The sequence below is a fragment of the Pseudonaja textilis genome, chromosome 13 (assembly GCF_049901715.1).
Source record: "Pseudonaja textilis isolate UNSWEBS1 chromosome 13, rPseTex1.2, whole genome shotgun sequence".
NCBI classification, from domain to species: domain Eukaryota; kingdom Metazoa; phylum Chordata; class Lepidosauria; order Squamata; family Elapidae; genus Pseudonaja; species Pseudonaja textilis.
In genome coordinates this window covers 8802662-8824393 of record NC_142002.1, presented here as the reverse complement: position 1 = coordinate 8824393, position 21732 = coordinate 8802662, and the positions used below count along the sequence as shown (strand labels likewise).

Here is a 21732-nt window from a genome sequence, read left to right as displayed (position 1 = left end):
CTCATGGCTTAACATTTTAACTTATATGCAGTATACCTACTGCAAGTGACTCAGAGTCTTTCTGGAAGCAAGAGAGCCTCAGATCAAATCAAATCAATCAATTTATGATACACAATTTGGGGTTTATGCTAGATTTGCACCAGGAAGCTTGAATTTCAATTTAGCCACAACTCTCACTGGATGACTTTAGGTTTCCTTTCACAATAATGTGCAATTAATGTACACTCCTGGAGTCTGTTGAGAGTAGCATAAGGTATTTAAGAAGTGCAAAAATAGTTACACCAGGCAGAAGCATCCTGGATAGCAGGAATGATCAACACTATTCACCATGACAATGCTTTTATTTGTTTTATTTTGCACAAATTATATTCCCAGATTTTCTTATAAATAAAAATAAAATAACTTGATATTTCTGACATTCAGATTTGGATTAAAGCAATCCTGAATGATTCATCCACAGCTGACCAGACCTTTGGTGGCCATATCTAGTTCATGGGATATTTTCTGTGAAGGGTGCTGTATGGTGAGACCAAGGTTCATTACCCAGAAGGAAGAAAAAAGGCTGGGATATATATACACTGCTCAAGAAAAATAAAGGGAACACAAAATAAGACATCCTAGATCTGAATGAATGAAATATTCTTATAAGATACTTTATTCATTACATAGCTGAATGTGCTGACAACAAAATCACACAAAAATTATCAATGGAAATCAAATTTAGCAACCCATGGAGGTCTGGATTTGGAGTTACACTCAAAATTAAAGTGAAAAAAACAAACACTACAGGCTGATCCAACTTTGATGTAATGTCCTTAAAACAAGTCAAAATGAGGCTCAGTAGTGTGTGTGGCCTCCACGTGCCTGTATGACCTGCCTACAATGCCTGGACATGCTCCTAATGAGGTGGCCGATGGTCTCCTGAGGGATCTCCTCCCACACCTGGACTAAAGCATCCCCCAACTTCTGGACAGTCTGTGGTACAACCTGGCGTTGGTGGATGGAGTGAGACATGATGTCCCAGATGTGCTCAATTGGATTCAGGTCTGGGGAATGGGTGGGCCAGTCCATAGCATCAATGCCTTCATCTTGCAGGAACTGCTGACACACTCCAGCCATATGAGGTCTAGCATTGTCTTGCATTAGGAGGAACCCAGGACCAACTGCACCAGCATATGGTCTCACAAGAGGTCTGAGGATCTCATGTCAGTACCTAATGGCAGTCAGGCTACCTCTGGCGAGCACATGGAAGGCTGTGCGGCCCCCTAAAGAAATGCTACCCCATACCATTACTGACCCACTGCCAAACCGGTCATGCTGGAGGATGTTGCAGGCAGCAGAATGTTCTCCATGGCATCTCCAGACCCTGTCACATCTGTCACATGTGCTCAGTGTGAACCTGCTTTCATCTGTGAAGAGCACAGGGCGCCAGTGGAGAATTTGCCAATCTTGGTGTTCTTTGGCAAATGCCAAACATCCTGCATGGTGTTGGGCTGTAAGCACAACCCCCATCTGTGGACGTCGGTCCCTCATACCACCCTCATGGAGTCTGTTTTTGACCGTTTGAGCAGCCACATGTACATTTGTGGCCCACTGGACATCATTTTGCAGGGCTCTTGCATGTTCCTTCTGTCCCTCCTTGCACAAAGGTGGAGATAGCGGTCCTGATGCTGGGTTGTTGCCCTCCTACGGCCTCCTCCACATCTCCTGATGTACTAGCCTGTCTCCTGGTAGCGCCTCCATGCTCTGGACACTACGCTGACAGACACAGCAAAACTTCTTGCCACAGCTCACATTGATGTGCCATCCTGGGTGAGCTGCACTACCTGAGCCACTTGTGTGGGTTGTAGACTCCGTCTCATGCTACCACTAGAGTGAAAGCACCGCCAGCATTCAAAAGTGACCAAACCATCAGCCAGAAAGCATAGGAACTGAGAAGTGGTCTGTGGTCACCACCTGCAGAACCACTCCTTTATTGGGGATGTCTTGCTAACTGCCTATGCTTTCCACCTGTTGTCTATTCCATTTGCACAACAGCATGTGAAATTGATTGTCAATCAGTATTGCTACCTAAGTGGACAGTTTGATTTCACATAAGTGTGATTGACTTAGAGTTACATTGTGTTGTTTAAGTGTTCCCTTTATTTTTTTTGAGCAGTGTATTTGATCCTCTTTTTTATGCTTGGCCTACCTTACACTATTTGAGATCAGTTGTGACCCATTTTGAGAACTTTGCTTTGCTGACTGGGGATGAACAGTCTCAAAGAAATAGTAAAATAGTAAAACCCAAACTAGAACATCATCTTTGACAGCAAAGTCTAGAAACATGCTCTGTGCCTGCTTTCTCCAGAGCAACACATCCTCTAAACAGACCTTTAAATAAGATTTTAAAAATCGATCTTTCTAAATGCTGTGCCCTATAAAGTCCTGGCTCTTATAAAAAAGCATTTTAACCAGGACATCTTATCAGTCCATAATTAGCATGTCTTTTCCAGAAATAGCATACATGAACCTCACAACTGTCACTGGTGTTTTTATTTATCTTCTTCCCTCATTTTCCAGTTGTTAAATTTGGAGCATTAAACACACACTCTCTGATGTTAAATTAGGCCTGGAAAAATAGCCAACTCCTTTTTTTTCCCTGAACCAGCAGAGAGTTCCAAGTGTAAACATATGTTTTGCAGATTGGGGAAATAAAGACCCAGTTCACATTCAGATAGCAACAGATGTGGGCCACAAAAATCATTATTGAGCCAAAAAGCATGGAGGAAAATACAAATGCTCAATTTAAATAAGAGCTTATATGTAATTATAGTTAAGTTCATACTTAATTATAGTTCAACCACAACAAAACAAACATTGGGGGCCTTGAAATTCTGCCTATGGCACACTATTGCTTAATCTTCCTCACTGATGCTTAGGCTAAATTTTAATCCCTTGGAATAAATCTAAGGCACCTTGCCACCCCAACTCAGAGGCTGACATTTACAGTGCAAAACAACATATACATACCATTCAAAAGAGACAATTAAAAAGCCAAAAACAAAAAAAAAGAAACAAAACCAATCAGCTGTTTCCTCACCAGACATCGACACCCAGATAAATTGAGATTAATTAAAACTAGACCAACTATCAAGAAGTAAACAATAACCCCAATCCAGGAGCTATAAAATCAGACAAACAATCAAACCATAAACTACAGCCTAATCAAGGAACCACCATAACACTCCCACCAACATTGACGGAACCACTGAAAACTAGTATAAGAACAAATCCTACTACCTACTGACACTGATGATATTACCTAGTTTGTTAATGAAATGTCTGCAAGAAAACAAGCAAGCTCAGAGAGCACCACAATACAAAATCTAAAATAATTTACCCAACCACAATGTACACACAGATGATTGGTGCAGCTGTCTTCCTTCTTTCAATACATGACTATCTAATTCCATTTTCCCAATGACAAAGAATCCAGGATAAAGAAAAGAAAATTGGCAGAGAAAAAACAGTAATCTCTAAAATCAGTCTCTGCTCCTGCTAGATTTGTTTTGTTTTATGACCAGCATACAGTTCTTAATACACATATTGCATTTCATTAATCACATAAACCATTTTCAAGGTTTCAATCAAAACATAGAAGAAACATCTAATCTACAAACAAATAGCCAGTCATGAAAGAAGCAAAATAAACTTGGTACCTTGAAATCCTATGATCCGTCAGAACGCATTCTGCTGAGAAATCAATCTGTGGAGGGAGCCAAATCCATCAGTCTCTGTGTTGGTCTCATCTGGAAGAGAGAGTAAATAAACATGGTTACGTATGTTTAGGAACATAAAAACAATCTCTCTATTAGAAATAAATTGTGCTTAAACTTACAGAGTAAAGCTACTTGGACATTTATTTTCTAGATAGGATGAATAACAGAATAATAAAATAGAATAACAGAGTTGGAAGGGATCTTGGAGGTCTTTTAATCCAACCCCCTGCCTTGGCAGGAAACCCTAAAACACTTCAGACAAATAGTTATCCAACATCTTTTTAAAAGCTTCCAGTGTTGGAGCATTTACAACTTCTGGAGGCAAGTTTTTCCACTGATTAATTGTTCTAACTGTCAGGAAATTTCTCCTTAGTTCTAAGTTGCTTCTCTCCTTGATTATTCCACCCATTGTTTCTTGTCTTACCCTCAGGTGCTTGGAGAATAGCTTGACTCCCTCTTCTTTGTGGCTGCCCCTGAGATATTGGAACACTGCTATGTCTCCCCTAGTCCTTCTTTTCAATAGTCTAGACATAGCCAGTTCCTGCAACTGTTGTTCATATATTTTAGCCTCCACTCCCCAAATCATCTTCGTTGGTCTTCTCTGCACTCTTTCTAGAGTCTCAACATCTTTTTTACATTGTGGCAACCAAAACTGAATGCAATATTCATCTTATTCAGTATTCAATAAGAGTTGGAATGGACCTTGAAGGTCTTCTACTCCAACTCCCAGGAGACACTATGTCATTAAACAACTTAGATGAGAGAATAGAAGGGGAACTTACCAAATTTTCAGATGATACTAAGCTGGCAGGAATAGCTAAAACCCTAGAAGTTAGGCTCAAGATCCAGATGGATCTTGACAGATTTGAACACTGGGCCCTATCTAACAAAATGTAGAGAAAAGTCCTACACTTTGGCAAGAAAACCCAAAAGACATAAAGACTGGTTGAAACTAGGCTTAATAGCAGTAACTGTGAGAGGGATCTTGGAGTCTTTATGGACAACCAGCTAAATATGAACTAGTAGTGTGCAGCGGCAGCAAAAAAAAGCCAACACAATCCTAAATTGCATTAACAGAAGGATACAATCAAATCAAGTAAAGTACTAATACCATTCTGTAAAGCCTTAGTAAGACCACAATTAGAGTATTGCATCCAGTTTTGGTCACCACACTATAAAAAAGATGTTGAGATCTAGAAAAAGTAGAGAAGAGCAATCAGGATGATTAGAGGACTGGAGGCTAAAACATACGAAGAACGGTTGCAGGAACTGGGTTTGGCTAGTCTAGTGAAGAGAAGGACCAGGGGAGACATGATAACAGTCTTCCAATATTTGAGGGGCTGCCACAGAGAAGAGGGGGTCAAGCTATTTTCTAAAGCACCTGTAGGCCAGACAAGGAATAATGGATGGAAACTGAACAAGGAGAGATTTAACTTGGAGAAACTTTCTGACAGTGAGAACAATCAACCAATGGAACAGAAGTTGCCTCAGAAGTTGTGAGAGCTTCCTTCCTTGAGACTTTCAAGAAGAGATTGGACTGCCATTTGTCAGAAATAGTGTAGGATCTCTGCTTGGGGGGGGGGGTTGGACTAGATGACCTACAAGGTCCCTTCCAACTCTGTTAATCTGTACATTTCAGACAAATGGTTGTCCAATCTCTCTTTAAAAGCCTCCAGTAATTCTGGAGACAAGCCATTCCACTGATTAATTGTTCCTTAGTTCTGGGTTGGTTCTCTCCCTGATTAGTTTTCATCCATTGCTTCTTGTCCTACCTTCACATGCTTTGGAAAATAGGTTGAGCCTCCTCCTCCTTTCTGGCAGCCCCTCAAATATTGGAACACCATTATATCACCCCAGTCCTATTTTTCACTAGAATAGACATACCCAATTGTTTGTATGTTTTCACTGCCAGCCCCCTAAAGGGCCATGTTAAAAGAACAGAAGTTGCTAAGTGTCCCATAATGCAGACATTTGTCCTGTTATGGTCATAGAAATCTTACCTGCGCAGTACCCTTTATCAGTTCAGTTCCTGAATGAATGTATTAATTAATCAACTTTTGGATTTCTACATGACTACAGGTAAAAGTCAAAAAATTAGAATATTGTGCAAAAGTTCATTTACATTGGACCTCAAGCATCTTGCAGTGTGTGCCTCTCCATTCTTCCTCCAGACTCTGGGTCCTTGGTTTCCAAATGAGATGCAAAAGTTGCTCTCATCAGAAAAGAGGACTTTGGACCATGAGCAACAGACCAGTTCTGTTTTTCTTTAGCCCAGGTAAGACGCTTCTGACATGTTTGCTGTTCAGGAGTGGCTTGACAAGAGGAATATGACATTTGAAGCCCATGTCCAGGATCCATCTGTGTGTGGTGGCTCTTGATGCACTGACTCCAGCCACAGTCCACTCCTTGTGAAAGTCCCCAACACTTTTGAATGGCCTTTTCCTGACAATCCTCTCCAGGCTGCAGTCATCCCTGATGCTTGTGCATCTTTTTCTTCCACACTTTTCCCTTCCACATAACTATTAATGTGATTTGATACAGCACTTTGGGAACATCCAACTTCTTTTGCAATTACCTTTTGAGGCTTTCCCTCCTTATGGAGGTGTCAATGATGGTTTTCTGCACAACTGTCAGGTCAGCATTCTTTCCCATGATTGTGCTACTGAACCAGACTGAGAGACCATTTAAAGGCTCAGGAACCCTTTGCAGGTGTTATGGCTTAATTAGCTAATTAGAGTGGGACACTTTGAGCCTAGAATATTGAACCTTTTCACAATATTCTAATTTTCTGAGATTGTGGATTTGGGGTTTTCATGAGCTGTAAGCCATAATTATCTCAATTATGGCAAATCATGGCTTGAACTATCTTGCTTTGCATGTAATGATCAATCTCATATATTACTTTCACCTTTTAAGTTGCATTACTGAAATAAATGAATTTTTGCACGATATTCTAATTTTTTGAGTTTCACCTGTATATGAAAATAGAGAGAAGAAAACAGGAGGATCTGTGGAAGGAGAAGTGGTGCTCTGAATTCAAAACAACCCAAATATCCACTACAATTGCCAATACTGTCAAAAATAGGGGAAGAGATTCACAGACCACATAATGTCAGATTTTTTTCAGCCTACAGGAATGCTAATTCTACCTTATTCAAAAGAAATTTTGGAAATGTGTGTGTGTGTGTGTGTGTGTGTGTGTGTGGCTAGCTAGCTAGATATAGACAGGCAGATGAAAGAGGGAACTAAAGGAAAGGAAAGGAAGGAAAGGAAAGGAAGAAAGAGAGAGAGAAAGAAAGAGAAAGAAAGAAAGAAAGAAAGAAAGAAAGAAAGAAAGAAAGAAAGAAAGAAAGAAAGAGGGAAAGGGGAAGGGAAAGGGAAAAGGAACACCTTGGTCCTAACAGCATTAGACCACAGCATACTTTTATCATCTTGTTTACATGTGTTGTATATTTGAATATTTGAACAATCCATTTTGATTGGTCCGTCCGACGGTGGGAAATTCAAAGAGCCGTCATTGGCTGCAAGCCATGAGCAGCTGCTATAAAAGAGGCTGCCGCGGCTCCGCAACAGTTCAGTACTGAGAGACTAATAAAAAGAGCTGAAGTCTAACTGGTCTCGAGTCGTCTTTCCCACAACTTAACACTGGAGACAAAGGTGGGATTCTGAGACAAAGGAGACCAGTTGAGCACATGGCAAGAGAATCAAGCTAGACAAAATGGCTGGAAGCAACTCACCACCCGCACCATTCAACCCAGCAACGGAAGACTAGGATTCTTACATTGACTGGTTCCTCATGTTCCTAGAAGGGAACGAACTACAAGGAATCTCCGAACACAGGGAGAGAGCCATTTTCCTAACCCACTGTGGGCCCACAGTGTTCAAGATGGCAAAGGCATTGGCAAAACCCCAAGATGTGAAGCAAATGGCATGGTCAGATTTAGACAAATTACTGCGAGCCCATTATGCGCCAGCTGTCTCAAGCCTCATCAAGAGACACGAGTTTTACAAGCGAGACCAAAAGGAAGGTGAGAGCATAGGGGATTTCGTTGCAGCTCTAAGAGACATTGGTGGAGTGTGCAAATTCCTAAACATGGACGAGGCCATGAGGGACCGCGTGGTCCTCGGACTGAGAGACCTCACTCTATAGAGCTGACTACTGACCAGACCCAACATAACTGTAACCGAGGCTATCGCAGAAGCAACCGCAGCTGAAGCAACACAGAAATCAGCAGCCACCATGCGACAAATGAATAAGGTAACACAGGAAACTACGAGAGACCCTAGCCAAGCTCCAGACAAGAAGCTAGAGGGAACTCAAAAGCCCACCGCCACAACACACCATGAGGACATTGAATCCTTGTCCAAGACCGATGAGGAAGAAGAAGAGATAAATAGACTTCAGTCGGAAAAAAGTAGATGAGAGCGAAGAGAAAGGAAGTCAGGATTCTGTTGTGCTGGGTGCAGAGGGGACCACCCACGTTCCGAGTGCCATTTCCTCAATGCCATTTGCAGGTATTGTGAAAGGCGGGGACACATAGCTAGGGTCTGCCAGAACAGAAATAACCATAGCCCTAGACGGAGAGGAAGCACACACACACATACACCCAGAGCGAGAGAGAGGCAGACAGGGAGCCATTGGAGCCGAGAAAGCAGAAACAAGTGGTTCAACAAAGCTAATAGAAAGGAAGAAACACACCAGACAATAATTATTAGACACTCGAGCACAACCAATACGAGAAAGGTGAAGGTACAAGTCACAATAGAGGGTCAGCCATGTGAGATGGAGGTGGATTCTGGGTTGTATCTATCCATGATATCGTGGAACACCCTAAAGAGCCTGATACCTGACATGAAAAGAAAGGAACTAGAAAAACAAAAACTCACACTTAAAGACTACCAGGAAAACAGAATTCCCGTAGTCGGAACCGGACATTTCCAGATCAAATTTAAAAAATACACAAAAGTCCTTCCATTGACTATAGTCAACCAGGATCGCCCCAGCCTACTGGGACTCAAATGGTTTGCCCCTCTAGGAATCGGAGTAACCGGGATACACGTCACTGAAACGGACTGGGAAGAGAACCTGATGAGAGAATTCCAGGACGTCTTCAATGGAGAACTGGGCAAGTACTGAGGGTCCCCTATCTCATTTAATTTGAATCCTAAGATAGCCCCAATTAGGCTAAAGGCGAGATGAGTCCCTTTCGCATTAAAACCAAAAATCAATGAACAATTAGATAAACTCATCGCACAGGGGGTATTAGAATCAATTGACCACACCAGGTGGAAAACCCCAATTGTGACCCCTATTAAACCAGATGGGTCTGTACAAATCTGCGGAGACTATAAGGCCACCCTCAACCATGCGCTACAACAAATGGCATACCCTGTTCCGGTGGTACAACACCTATTACACTTGTTGGGGGGAGGAAAACTTTCGCGAAACTCGACCTTGCGCAAGCGTACCAACAATTGCCAGTCGACCCAGAAACAGCAGAAGCACAAAAAATTGTGACTCACTGGGGGGCCATTCAAATGCAAAAGACTACAATTTGGAGTTACTGTGGCCCCAGGGATATTCCAAAGCTTGATGGAGCACCTACTGCAAGGAATCAAGGGAGTGGTACCATATTTTGACAATGTATTGGTATCAGCCAGGGACAAAAAACAACTGGAAGGCTGCCTGAGGGAAGTCTTACAAAAATTTAAAGAGGTGGGACTCAAATTGAAAAAAGAAAAGTGCCAATTAGCCACCGATAAGGTTGAATTCCTGGGATACCTCATAGATAAAGAAGGGATCCACCCCACTGAAAAGAAAATCAGAGCAATCAAAGAAGCTCCCAGACCCCAAAATAAAACAGAGTTACAAGCCTTTTTGGGACTTATTAACTTTTACAATGTTTTTTTGCCACAGAAGGCAACGACAGCGGAACCGTTACACAGGCTGCTGGATAAGAAAGCTACCTGGACCTGGGGGTGATGAGAAGAAACCACGTTCCATGGAATCAAAGACTTACTCACATCAGACTCTATGCTAATCCAATACAGCGAAACCCTGCCACTAACATTAACTTGCAATGGATCACCGTTCAGCATCGGGGCCATACTCAGCCACATACTACCCAATGGAAGAGAAGCATTGATTGCGTTCTACTCAAAAACCCTATCAAAAGCAGAGAGAAACTACAGCCAATTGGACAGAGAAGTGCTAGCCGCAGTAACAGGAGTCAAACAGTTTCACAAATACATCTATGGCAGAACTTTTTCACTGATTACAGACCATAAACCTCTCTTAGGAAAACTCACAGGAAACAAAGCTACACCCAACATACTGTCACAGTGAATGACGAGATGGTCTGAGTTCCTCGCTGCATACAGCTACAACTTAATCCACCAGCCAGGGAAGAACATATCACACACTGATGCCCTGAGCCATTCCCCCCTACCTGAGTTAGAAGATGATCCTGCACCAACAACATCAACCCTGCAAATCAAGACGTTGGCAAACCTACCCATAACAGCAACAGACATTGCGAAGTAAACCACGAGAGACAGAAACCTGGCACAGATTTTAAATTGGGTAGGTAAAGGGTGGCCAGAGATCGAAAGTGACAGGACTATCAAACCATTTCGGAACAGACAAACAGAACTCTCGATCCTAAAAGGGTGTATACTATGGGGGGATAGGGTAATCATACCGGACATACTGAGGGAACAAATACTTGACTTATTGCATGAAGGACATCCAGGTATTGTAAGGATGAAGTCTCTGGCCAAGAGATACGTATGATGGCCAGGGATGAATAAGGATATTGGGAAATGGGTGGCAACATGCAAACAGTGCCTAGAGTCTAGACTTACATCCCCTTCTGCACCTGTACTCGACTGGGAAAAACCTAGGGGCCCATGGTCGAGGATACACATTGATTTTGCAGGGCCAACAAAAGGACACACATTTTTGATAGTGGTAGACGCTTACTCCAATTGGCTGGAGGTAAGCGTCATGCACTCAACAACAACAGAAGCCGTAATCAAACAACTAAGGAAACTTTTCACAACACATGGGTTACTGGATCTACTAGTATCGGACAATGGGCCACAATTCATGGCACTGACATTTGAGAGGTTCCTTGTCGAACAAGGAATAAGGCATGCCCTAACAGCACCGGGTTGGCTGGCTACAAACAGATGGGCGGAACGCATAGTTCAGTATACGAAGGAAATGCTACAAAAATTAGGAACGGGAGACATCCAAGAAAAAATCTATAAACTACTAACTATACAGCACATCACACCAAACACCACAACTAATAAAAGCCCAGCAGAACTATTAATGGGCAGAAAATTAAGGTCTCACTTAGACTACACCCCACATACAGCCCTGAAAAGCCAATAGACTCCTCCAGTAAGTACCGTACATTTGGAACAGGGGACCTGGTCTATGCAAAAAACCTCATGGGGGACCCACTATGGATACTAGCTAAAATAACCCAGATAACAGGACCCCGGTGACACAGGGTAGAGACAGAGGGTGGGAAAAACTGGAGGAGACACATAGACCAACTTAGATCAAGAACACTATTGAGAAATACAAACAATCCAAGGGACGAAGGAGAAGAACACACACACATGAACCACCTCAAACATTAAACCAGAAGAATAACCAAACCAGAGAGGGGGGAGACCCCTCAAACACAAATGAGAGGGGAGGGGGAGACCCTCCACAAACACGAGAAATAATGAAACAAACACTAACAACAACCCACCAACCAACACCACCAGTAGCGCTGCTAAGAAATCGCAATTACATACCTGAAAATGACTTCAGAACAATGGAGCAGGCAGCGGAAAGTCATCACAAAGCCTGGCGGGAGCAGCCGAGCCGGCTCTACCAGCCTGGATAGACCAGACAGGAGCAGCAGGGCTGACTCTACCCTCCAGGAGGTTCCACGGAGAAGGACGGGAGAAACAGCGAACCCGTGCGAGCAGCCCGAAGACAGCACCGCAACTGAATTGCGCAGGTCCAGTAGAAACCATAAGAGCCCCGCTTACTTACGTGACTACGTAACCCAGGGAAGCCTGATTGGTTGGACTGGACCACTTGGGGAGGGGTGTTATATATTTGAATATTTGAACAATCCATTTTGATTGGTCTGTCCGACGGTGGGAAATTCAAAGAGCCGTCATTGGCCGCAAGCTGCCAGCAGCCGCTATAAAAGAGGCTGCCGCAGCTCCGCGGCAGTTCAGTACTGAGAGACTAATAAAAAGAGCTGAAGTCTAACTTGTCTCGAGTTGTCTTTCCCACAACTTAACAACATGTGTATCAAGATGTGGATGGGGGCAAAGGAGAAGAAGAACAAGAACTAAGCCTGGTACATTTAAGATTAAATGAGCCAGAATGGTCTTCTCCACCCCTTCCTTATGTTATTCCTTGCATTGATTTATTGATTACAGTGGTTACCTTTGGATGGTGACATTTTTCCAGCTTTGTAACCACATTTTCAAATTGCAACACACAGGGAGGACCTTGGAGCAACCAAGGAAATTTAAAACATTCATCCACTCAAAAATGTGCATTACAAATCAACAATAACAGAACCTCCAGCATGTAAATAAGGATGCTTTAATCTTATTTCTATTTAAAAAAAAAAACATTTCCAGCCCAGCCTAGAATCTGAGTGATCTCTTTGCATGGTAGACACTAACCAGATCAGATACTTTCTGAGAGCAGCCGAGCTTCACAAGTGCTTCCACTTATTGGAGGCAAATACCAAACATTAATGGAAAGGTGACACCCAGCTTTGCTCTGCACTCATGTGGGTTTTACTGAACTTGGGAGAGACAGATTTTACATCCACTGCTATAAAGGTAGCCCTCAACTTTCAGCCATTCATTCAAAGTTACAATAGCACTGAACAAAGTGACTTAGGACTGTTTTTCACGCATGTGTTGCAACATCCCCGTGTTGCAAAATTCAAACCCTTGGCAACTGGCCTGCATTGATGATGGTGGCAGTGTTCTGGGGTCATGCAATCACCTTTGGTGACCTTCTGAAAAGCAAAGTCAATGAGAAAGCCAGATCCACTTAACAACCATCTTACTAGCTTTACAATTGCAATGGTTCACTTAGCAAAGGTGCCAAGGAAGATTATCAAATGCAGGGATGTCAAACTCAAGGACTCTGAGCCGCATCCTGCTGTGGGGTGCTAAGATCTGGCTTGCAGGGCCAGCCTGGAAACAGCAAAGGACCAGCTCACGGTGCCTCTGTCAGTGAAAATGGAGCCCGGGAGGACCACGTAAAGCCCTCCCTGAGCTGTTTTTGCTGGCAGAACAGAGGTGGTATATTCAGCAGATTCTGACCAGTTCTGGAGAACTGGTAACGAAAATTTTGAGTAGTTGGGAGAACCAGCAAATCCCACCTCTGACTGGTCCTGTCCCCATTATTCTCTGCCTCCTGAGTCCCAGCTGATGTGCTGGGTCTTCTTTGGTTGCCCTGCACAGGAGAAGGGAGCTGGAAATCAGGTTAGCGGGGTGGGGAGGGCATGGGGATTTTGCAGCATCCTTCCCCTGCCATGCCCACCAAGCCACGCCCACCAAGCCACGCCCACCAAGCCACACCCACAGAACTGGTAGTATTTTTTTTTAATCCAACCACTGTGGCAGAGGGCTGCAGGAGGCCAAAAATGGGGTGTGGGGATGCATACACAGCCCCCCAAGCTCTGTTTTCCCTGGCAGAGGGCTACCAAAACAAACTAAAAACAAAACAAAAGGAGAAATTTTTCCCCTTTTGCATTTGAGCCTCCAAGAAGGGACAGGAAAGGAGAAAAGGAAAGACAAAGAAAAAGAAGGAAAGAGGGCAAGGAAGAAGAAAGGAGAACGAAGAGGGAAGGAAGGAAGGAAGAAAGGCAGTCAGGCATTCATTCAGGCAGGCAGGCAGGCAGATTATGAGAGTGAGATGGGATCTCAGGGAAGTCCTGCCTTTGCACTTGGCCACCACAGGTGCCCCCAACACGAGACCTTTGTCACACCCACCATGGCTATACCCCTCGCCCTCCAAGATCAAACACAACCCTGATGCAGCCCTCAATGGAGTTTGACACCCCTGATCAAATGGAACTTAAGTCTCTTAATAACTGTATCGCTTGCCAGCGAAAACTTTGGACTTAAATGTGGGACTATTTGTATGCAATTCTACAGGTAGAGTTTCACCCTGGGCTAGCCTGTATTCTTCCAGTTTTTCTACACGTTCATTCTCTGAATATCTTGTTTCCCTGAAGAGAACCACAGATCAAACAGCTTACATTCATTTTATTTATTGCTGTGCTCAGTTTGTTTCCACATCAGCTTGATGGGAGCAGATTTTCAAATGCATCTCAGATACTTCATTTCATTTCCAGCCTATTTGGCATTCAATAAAAAAAATCTTATGAAAGTTGTGAATTTTGCTTCGGGAACCTGTCACAGAATAAAATTTGGTTTGGGCATTATGTTTAGGTTGTAGCTTGTGTTTCAATAAATCATGTACCGCAGGAACATCATATGCCTCTAGTGTTTTTCTTCCAAGGAAACTAAATCCTAACCAAAACTGGCAAAAGTTCTCACAGCTTGCTGACATATAATAAAAGTTGACAGCATTTGCTGGAAAGTCTTATTGGTGAATGATGGACGTTTCCTCTAACATTGCAGCAGATGCCATATTAGGATAATCAACTGAAAGTGATTGACTTCTTGCCAGTACATCTGGAGAGGTTCTTCTCCATTATATATTTTAGAATAAAACATTACGAATGCAGGTAAAGCAATATAGTTGACACAGGAGCTACACAATCAATCCGACACATAAATCTGATTCACAAAGAAAAAGCAAGAGAAAGAGTTAACCTTGAATTTGAGTCAGAATTTCCTAAGAATAAGGCAAGATAAATAAAAGTCTCTCTCTCAGGTGGAAGAGAACATCTGAGAAATTACAAACTATGAAATAGCATTAATTCTATGTCCATTTTTTTTCTATAAGAGGAAAAAGATAAAGGAGTCCCTATGGATTTTATTCTGCTAGTCATTGCCAACTTTAGGGGGTGGTGCTCATCTCCATTTCAAGGCCATAGAGCCAGCACTGTCCAAAGACATTTCTGTGGTCATGTGGTCACTCGCCAAAAACAACACCAACCATAAAAACCTCCGATCTCATCCTGACAGCAATGTGCCCCCTCCCATATACTACGCACAGAAGTCAAAAATCATCTAGACAATGGAGAGAAGGATCTGTACATTGATTACCATGCAGACTGTATCAAAAGAAAGTCACACAACCCACAACTCAGCATCCAAATCTTCTTCAACCAATCCACCATCACCCAAGACTAGGCATACAGGCCCCCAACTACCTCAATTCAAACTACAACTGGCCTTAAATGCAAGCTACTCAATGCAAGAAGCCTTGTAAATAAAATACCTGAATTTCTCTCTTACAAATACGGCTAAATTCAACATCATATTTGTCTGTGAAACATGGCTCAACGCATCTCTCCCTGACTCCAGAAAGAGACTATCATGTTTACTGATCCGATCGTGTAATCCGTAGAGGAGGTGGTGTTGCTATCTTCTATAAAAAGTCCTTACAAAAAACATCCAAGTTACCCAAGAGCTCGCTCTTCCTGAGACCATTATCTGTGAACTGACCTTAAATATCACATTTAGGTTCTTACTATGTTACAGAGCACCTGGTTACGACATCGAACATGTAAACAACCTAAATACACTACTAACATGGGCAGAATCCTGTCCACACTTTTATCTTTCTTGGTGACTTCAATCTACCTCATATTAACTGGACCCTAAACGAATGTACAACTGAACCCACACATGCAACCTTCTACAATGCTGTAACAAATCTGGGACAGGAACAACTAGTAACCAACAATACCAGGCTTAACAACTGCCTCGATCTCATCATCTGCAGTAGTTTGAATTCAATTTATGGAATACAAATTAAAGAACCTCTTTCCAACAGTGACCACAACATGATTGACTTTTGTCTCAACATAAGTCCACACAAAAATAATCACAATGACAAAATCGCCAATTCTAACTTCAAAAAAGGCAACTATGATTTTATAGACAACGATCTCTCTTCCCTTGATTGGCAATCTCTATTCACTGGATGCAATACTGTTGAAGACCATTACAACATATTCTTACTAGAAATCAAAAGAGCCATCAAACTATATGTACCAATAACAACTCCCCAAACCAGGAAAAACAGATTACCCATAACAATAAGAAAGCTTCAATCCAAAAAGAGATCACTTTGGTGAAAAAGCAAATCTGGTTACGTTGCCAACTTCAAAAGCCAATACAAAAATCTATGCCACCAGATAAAAACTGAATGCATTAATTATCACATTAAACACGAAGAAAACCTTCTACGCACAAATTCCACCTGTGCTTTCTACAATTTTGTAAACTCTCTTCATACTCTACATAAATGACCTCTGTGATCATTTTAAGACCAAATGTGTTCTCTTCACTGATGATGTAAAGCTGTTCAATACCACAGACAATATTGCTACCCTTTAAAAAGACCTTGACTATGTATCAGAATGGTCAATCAAATGGCAACTTCAAATCTCAACAAATAAATGCTCTGTCTTACATATTGGCAGAAAAAATCAGAAAATAAAATACAAGCTAAATAGTCAAGACCTTGTTGAGGATCCGTACTTTGTCAAGGACCTTGGAGTACTCATCTCAAATGATCTAAATGCTAGAGCCCACTGTAATTACATAGCCAAAAAGGCATTAAGAGTTGTTAATCTAATCCCAGGTAGCTTCTTCTCTGGTAATATCACACTACTAACTAGAGCATACAAAACATTTGCTAGACCTATACTTGAATACAGCTCATCAGTCTGGAACCCATATCATGTATCTGATATTAACACAATTGAAAAAGTCCAGAAATATTTCACAAGAAGAGTTCTCCGCTCCTCTACTCATTGCAGAATACCTTATGCCACCAGACTTGAAACTCTAGACCTAGAAAACCTAGAACTACACCGCCTCTGGTCCGATCTAAATATAGTATATAAAATCATACATTTCAATGTCCTACCTGCAAATGAATTCTTCAGCTTCAATCATAACAATACAAGAGCACATAATAGATACAAACGCAAGGTTAACCACACCAAACTTGACTGCAGAAAATATGACTTCAGCAACAGAGTGGTCAATGTCTGGAATACTCTACCTGACTCTGTGGTTTCTTCCCCAAACCCTAAAAACTTTAACCTTAGACTGTCTACTATTGACCTCACCCCCTTCCTAAGAGGCCTGTAGGGGACTGCATAAGCACACCAATTGTGCCTATCGTCCCTGTCCTATTGGTTTTTTTAATTTTTCTTATGAGTATCCATCTCATGTATTCAAAACTATATTTATTCTTATACCTGTATCTTGTAAGCGATTGACAAATCAAATAAATGCTAAATACTAAAAATCATGTGGTGCTCTGAGTTTTTAACTTGGGCTGCCAGCTTTCTGGTCTTTACCACTGAACCACCACACCACCTATTTTCCCCCCATACTGATGTTTTAATTAAAAGTTGCCAAGGTTTACCCTTATTTAAAATCCAGTACGCAAAAAATTGTCTGATCAGCTCAGTTCAGCAGTGGCATTTATGGTGCTTGATAAGCACCAATGAAAAGCAGCAATGACATCAAACCAAAATAGGATGGTGGAAGGAAAGAGAGAAAGAAAGGGAAGAGAGAAATGTTAGAGTTGGGCAGATCCTAATCACCATCTACCACCAACCATAATGTAGCCAAGGTTGAGTTTCATCACCATGGCCTTCTATGTTACAGGAAGCATTAAAATATATTGTATGAGTGGTGTTGCCATTTTATGGAAAATAGATTCCAGATCAAAGGGGCTTGCTTTAAAAAAAAAGGAAAAAAGGCCAGCTCTAGGGGGTTTCAAATATTTATACTTTGCTACATTTTTAAAAGGTTCTTTGAAGCAATGTGTTTGGAATCTGATAACACAGGCACTGTTCAAAACAGCTCTTGGTCTTATCCAATTAATGTTATAAGAAAATAAGTGTCTGCAGCTAGCCACAATGAGAAAGAAATGGTGACACATGCACAGTGATGTCACTCTTATGAAGGGATGCAAGCCCATTCTACTTGCATCTCAACATTGGCTGGGGAAAGTCACAGGGTTTGCATGATGCTGTGACACATGTTCTGCCACTTCCACTCCTTCCACAAACACATCTGCCAACACCAATAAAAAGAGAGGAAGGGCAGGATTTGAGAAGAAAGCATTTGAAACATTGAGCCAGAGCAGAGGCTAGCAAGCTTTTAATTTGGGTCAAAGGAGATAATTACCCAAATTATCTTTAGACTGAAAAAGATCCATGAAAACCAGCCCTACCTATCAATGCTTCTAGAGAAGCAGTATGAGACTTGTGCTTACTTTCAGGACATATTATCTCCCCACTACATTATAGCCATTCTGAATGTTGCTCTGGATTTCTGATGCTAGGATTAACTAGCAAGACCTACTTGGGTTAAATGCCATGATATTTATCCCCAGGTGGACTTTGGGTGACTAACCATGTTTAGCAAATGTAATGGTATGTGGGAAAGACCTTGAGAGATTGAACAAAGATACTGACAAGGGAATGGCCAGATAAGAGATAGCATAGCTAGGGGTGGGATTCAAATTGGTTTACCATCAGTTCGGTGGGTGTGGCTTGGTGGACGTGCTTTGTGCACATGCAGAGACATTCCTACTGACTTTTTCCTGCACTCTCTGTCTCTTCAACAGCTGATGCGTGGCAATCTGCTGTGCCACATGATGCAGCTGAGCATCAAAAGCAGGAAAAAGGGTCAGTATGGAGCCAGGGTAGGCAGGTGAGCCCAGCAGCTGATCGTCGGAGTGAACTGGTTCACTTCCAGATGATCTTCAGAGCTACCGGTTTGGCTAAACTGGGCCAAACCGGTAGAATATCACTCCTGAATATAGCCCACAGTTGTATAATGGGCAAGGAAAGAAGTTCAGAAGGGACTCTCCCTAGTTTCTTGGGCTGTATAGGAGGCAGGGACAGGATTGTACTTTGTGGCCTGCATGATTAATGTTGACCTCCCCAAGTAAACCATATAAGAATGAGAAGGATTCTGATGATGGAAATAATGGATAACAGCATTAAAAAACTTCTAATTGCAATTTATGCCCTGAATGATAAACAAGAAGAATTCTACAGAAAATTACATAAGAAAATAATTGAATTGGACTATGTTAATATTTGTATGATGAGAGATTTTAATGGAATAATTAATGACCGGTTGGATTATAAAACACAGAAAACAACAAAGAAAGTTAGAAAGATACTACCAAAATCCTTCCTTTGAATAATAGAAGAATTTAACTTAAAAGATGCATGGAGAGAGAGAAATGCGGAAAATAAGCAATATACTTTTTATTCAAACAGGCATACATCCTGGTCTAGAATAGATATGATATGGATGTCAGCAGAATTATTGACTAATGTATGACAGATTGAAATAGAAACAAGCACTTGGGCTGATCATAATCCAGAGTCAGTTATTTGGAAAGGATACAAGAGGAGATCTAGATGGACTTTAAATAATATGATATTAAAAGAAGAAGACTTTAAACAGAAAATAGAGAAAGAACTTGTTTTCTTCTTCAAAGAAAATAGAAAAGAGGATACATCTTTACAGAATCTCTGGGACACAATGAAAGCCTACACAAGAGGAGTTCGCTGTGTTCTGCTTGATTGGTGTTTCTAATATCTCCTGTCTGTTTTTTGGCTCTTTTTGTTTCTTGATTGGCTGGCAACATTGTGTTACTTAATTGGAGGCCTTTAGTGCAGCTTGGCTCTGGGTAAATGGACGGCTATCATTAGTTAGGAAGCTAGGTTTCATCTGGGTGTCTGGTTGGGGTGTGTTTGAGCTGGAGGTATCAGGGGGGATCTGTCTGTGCCCAGGTGTTTGCCTGGCTTGTGGTGTGGAGATTTTTTTGTTTGTGAGTGCAGGCTTCCAAATGATTGACAGTCTGCTGGAATCATCTCTTCTATTCATGCTTTCTGGTCTTTTTTCAACCTCTATGGCTTCTCTGATGATTCTGTGGCTAGGGTTTTGGTGCCATTGAAGCTGATGCTATAACCTGTGACTTCCATGTGTTGGACTAGTGAGGAAGTGTGTTCCAGCTTTTTGACTGCACTTTTGTGTTCATCCAGGTGGGTACTTATTCTTCTATTGGTCTGTCCACTGTATGTGGACGGGAATGATGCACAGGGGACTTCGTATATGCCTTGGTTTTCCAGGTCAATTTTATCTTTGGGGTTTCTAAGGATGGCTGCTATTTTTCTCTCTGTTTTGAAGGCAGTCTTGATGTGATGTCTGTGCAGTATCTTGCTAATTTTGTCTGTAGTACCTCTTATGTAGGGCAGGACAGCTGTTCCATAGGTCTGTTCATCTTCTGAGTCTCTATTATGTCTCAGTGTGTTTTTGTGGATCAAGCCGGTGACTTTGCTTTTGTAGAAACAGTTGGCTGTCAGTACCTTAGTCAGGATGAGAGATTGTCAGAGAGACAATCCACTCCAGAACCTTCGACTTCGTACATGACAGCAGCTGATCCACAAAATGAGCCAGAGGCTTCTAGTGAGGAGGAAACTGACAGACGTTGGCTTGACGCTAGAACTAGGAGAAGATTGAAATGTCAATCACAATCTGAAGGGAGGTGTCAAGCCAGACATTGATTAGAGAGACTGACACGCCCATAGTGGGGATTTAAGGAGGCGTGCTGACTCTCAATCTTTGCTTGGAGCAAAGTGAAAAGTGAGTAGTCCTTTGTGGATTCGAAGGGATACATTTGAAGTGGCTGTTGTGATTTATGAACAATTCTGAGTTGCCAGACAGATTCCGGGAAGACTGCCAAGGACTGGAAAACAGTACTGTTAACTCTTTAAAGTCTGGTTTTGTTCTTGTTTGAATATTTTGAACTCTGAAACTTTGTATTCTCACCTGTGGATATAGGTGAGACATAACATTTTTGCTCCAAGCCAAAACTCCATCTTATAACCAAGATGGACCCAACACAACTAAAGCAACTGGCAGAGCAGCAGCAACAACAAATAGATCAACTTTTGCAGCTTAACCAGGTTTTACAACAACAGGTAACTCAACTGGTTAATCATGTGACACAATTACAGGCTCCAGTTGCTCCCCCAGCTCTTCCTCTGAGGAAAAGCCCGGTATCCGTGCCGGATAAATTCTCGGGACAGACAGATATGTTCCCGGCATTTTTGGGACAATGCCAATTATTCATGTCTTTACAGCCTGAAGATTTTCCTAATGACCGGGCTAAAGTGGGGTTTATTATTAGCCTTTTATCAGGACCGGCTGCTAAATGGGCTACTCCTCTGCTGACACAAGATAACCCTTTATTAAGTAACTACCAGGGTTTCCAGCATCAATTACGGATTATGTATGAAAATCCTATAAAGAGCCAAATTATGGCTAGACTTTTGTGGGACATTTGCCAGGGGAAACGTCCTTTGCAAGAATATATTGCAGACTTTCGTCTTCTCTGCATGGACTCTACTTGGAATGAGTCAGCCCACATGGATGCATTTCAGGAGGGCTTGGCAGATGAAATCCAAGATGAATTGGTGCATGCGGAGCGGGCCTTAACACTGGATGCGCTAGTGGTACAATGTTTGTGCATTGAAGCCTGGTTACAACAGCGCAAGATCAAACACTCAGTTCGGGAACCGCCCTCCCACTCAAGGTCGCAACCTTCAGTACAACCTGCGCCATTGGTATCTGATAGTACCAGGACCAGGACCGAGGAGCCGATGGAGTTGGGTGCACTCCGCCCTCGGTTGACAGCGCAAGAATGCTCGCGAAGGTTCCAGGAAGGTTTGTGCCTTTACTGTGG

At 42.1% G+C, this 21732-nt stretch overlaps 1 long non-coding RNA gene across 1 annotated transcript in view; it reads right to left on the bottom strand.

Moving 5' to 3' along the window:
* The window catches only part of LOC148124720 (uncharacterized), a 184767-nt gene extending 173146 nt beyond the window's left edge, over window positions 1-11621 (bottom strand). Inside the window, exons 1-2 of the long non-coding RNA XR_015745100.1 lie at window positions 11577-11621; window positions 3702-3791 (exon numbers count right to left, since the gene is read on the bottom strand). This is a non-coding gene — a long non-coding RNA (uncharacterized LOC148124720). The remainder of the gene's footprint in view (window positions 1-3701; window positions 3792-11576) is intronic.
* Window positions 11622-21732: the final 10111 nt, after the last annotated feature.